The 3,294-nt window shown below is 27.5% G+C and overlaps 1 protein-coding gene across 1 annotated transcript in view; it reads left to right on the top strand.

Moving 5' to 3' along the window:
* LOC108855378 (auxilin-related protein 2) overlaps positions 1–3,294 on the top strand; it is a 30,267-nt gene that overhangs the window by 11,652 nt on the left and 15,321 nt on the right. The window lies entirely within an intron of this gene.

Here is a 3,294-nt window from a genome sequence, read left to right as displayed (position 1 = left end):
ATTCAAACGAAATTCTTTATTATATACATATGTTATATATTTTATATTAAAATATTTATTTCAAAAACTTACAGATACATCCAATTTAACAACAACAAAAATCTCGACAATAAAATTTATAACAATAAAGTTATAACTACAACATACTCACCTACAACATAAATTTTACAGCTAAATTTATAGCCACGGTACAACAATCATCCCCTTAATGTATAAACAATCAACTTTAAAGTTATAATGGTTAAATCAACCCAAACCAAACTATATCTACATAAATCCAGTCTTCTATTGGTTATGGTTCAACCCAAACCATTTATTTAATGGTTTGGTTTGGTCTCTAACTCATTTAGATTAATGAGTTAGTGGTTTTAATGAGTTGACTCATTATTATATAGTAACAAATAACAATATTAACAAATAACAATATTAACCAATAACTCATATAAATCTTTTTGTTCTCTAAAATTTATAAATTAAAAATCATAAAATTTAATACAACAGAGAAAATGTATAAAAAGCATGTTTCACAATAAAAAATTTATATTCTCAGCAGTTTTATGAAATTAAAAACTAAAGCATAGATTTATAAAACTTTCTTCTTCATGAAACTTGTCAAAGACCATTCCACAAATGTCATAGGCCTGACGTTGTCCTGGATCACTCAACACTTGGTAAGCCTCTCCCATCACCTGCATAACAACTCACAGTTTCAAAAATCTCATCCAAATAAAGTCACTAAAGAAAAAAAGTCATCCGAACTATGATACGCTTTCCTACTGATACGCTTTTATGAGTATGAATGTATAATAATATGCAAAGCAAACACTAAACATTTCCTTTCAATGCGCTCAATAAACAATGAGATGAAACTACAATGCTCATGAAGAAAATGCACGCAAGTGACATATATGAAGAATCTGAAGTTGTGTTTAAAGAATATAATACAAAATGCAGAGACATATATGAAGAATCTGCAAGGTTACCAATGTTTTCAGTTCTTTGGTTGCTTCCAGAGTCTTCTACTTCATGTGGACTTGATCGAATAATAACCATCTCACATTCACTATTATCTACAATACAATTGTACTGTTAGATTCATCTCATTTCACAGTAAACAAATCATGCTAATCATCATCAAGTAGGTAACCATGTATCCAAGAACGTGTACACAACAAAACCTGAACATTACAATCTACTTCGATATTTGCTTATAACCTGAGAACAATTACTAAATGAAGACTCAGAAGCCACAGTCGTTATAGGAATGCTAAGCATGTCCATTGCATTGTATGCCAGAGCGCCAAAACGATATATGTTTTCTTTCCAATACTGCATAACATTCAAATTAGGATGACTTCTCATATCTAACTTTGGATCTTTTAAATACATATCCAAACTGACTTTCCTTCTTCCATATAGTCTGGAACATCATCTAAATCGAACAGATCATGTATCCTTAAAAAAAGATGAGATCAAAGATCATTTGTAACTTAAAAGAATCAGCAAAAAAAGTTAAACATAACTTACATCTTGTACATCCAAATTCCTTCTTCCTCTTTCAGCAACACGAGAGTCTACTCTTGTAGAGCTCACAACAAGAGTTAAAGGATACATTTAATTTCCTATACTCTTCAAAGAGCTCATAAAGCTTATCCTTAAAGAGTTTAATATTTTCTCTCGAAGCAAAGGGAACAACTCATCATAACAACGCTTCAGAAGTCTAAATTTCATCCTAGGATCAAAGACTGTCCCCATTGCTAGAATAATGCTATAATGCTCCCAATATGATTTATTTGTATAATACATGTGTTTTAAGTAATTTAAATCATTTTGTGAATGTTGTTTTAGTCATTTTTCTTATGTATTATTGTTTGATTTTAAAACAAAGTATATAATATATTGTGTGGTAGTATGATATGATATTTTATTGTGTGGTAGTTTAAATAATATGGACACTATGTAGTTTCTCATCTCAATATTACTTATAAGTCTTTTTTTGGTCAACTACTTATAAATATTTCTTTAAAAACCTTTCAACAATTTTCTTTATTTTTATGTTTAACAGTTTGTAAAATACACACAATGAGATCAAAATTACATTATATGTTTATATATGTTTACCATCATTCATTCTAGCCAGACATGTACACCATTAGTACACACTATAAATCTAGATAACTTCTTTGAAAATGTTACTTTGTATATTATTTGCTTCATACTTTAAATAAATGTTTCAGAGGACTAGCAATCCTATAACATGAATATTAATATAATGTAACATTTTTAAGAGCTTAAGTTATCCTGCAAAGGTGCAAACATCATTTAAATATTTGATTTTCTTTCTAAGGTATTTTTGTATATGAATGTAAAAATCATTACTTTGGCATTGTAAGTTTTATAACTAGAATTATACTAGAGAATAATTCCAATTTTATGTACCTAAAAAGTTAAAAAAATATTCAAAACACCAAAAAAATATTATAAATATGTACAATAGAATATTAAATTAAATTTAAATATTTAGAATTACAATATAATAGAATAAGCTATAACATATCAATCTCCAAAACATATCAAACAATTCCAAATTTATAAACAAATTTGCATGATAGAAAAAGTAGCCAATCGAAGAAAGTTTGCCAAAGAAGAAACTAAATATGTTAGATTCAAGAAACGATGTTGATCAGAGGCTTGTCAAACTTCTTACTAGATAAAGAAGACTTTAAGATTCATGTTTGTCACCAAACCTACTAATAGATAAAAAAAACTTTAAGGTACATGTTTATAATTTATCATTTATAAATACTTGAACCACAAACATTATATAGCAGTCTTGTAATGTTTTGAATCAATCTTTTGATTGTTTTCAACTGTGATTTTATTTAGATTTGAATATCAAAAAAACAATTGAAAGACACCAAATCAGTGGTATTCAAACCACTTTGGTAATTTGTAATCTTACAAAATGGATGAACCAAAATTAGAAATTTTTTATGTAAGACTTACCTGTTAGCAAGTAAGGTAAAATGCAATAATCAAATACTTTCAGAAAGCAAACTACGCATATAGTTGCCAAATGGTTTGAATACCACCTATATATATATATATGTGTGTGTATGTGTTTTTGTCATTAATTTTGAAATAATATTTTTTGACAACAATAGAACTAAACTATAATATATACTCGTCCGGTAGTTTTGAAATAATTATTAAACAGACTTTGACTTTTTGACCTCTAAGATAATCAGTCCACGTCTAAATAACATTCATTTATTTTTTTTCTTCAAAAATAAC

Source organism: Raphanus sativus, chromosome 4, assembly GCF_000801105.2.
Source record: "Raphanus sativus cultivar WK10039 chromosome 4, ASM80110v3, whole genome shotgun sequence".
Classification (NCBI taxonomy): domain Eukaryota; kingdom Viridiplantae; phylum Streptophyta; class Magnoliopsida; order Brassicales; family Brassicaceae; genus Raphanus; species Raphanus sativus.
Note: the sequence above shows the minus strand (reverse complement) of the source record. Positions and strands in the feature narration are given on the sequence as shown.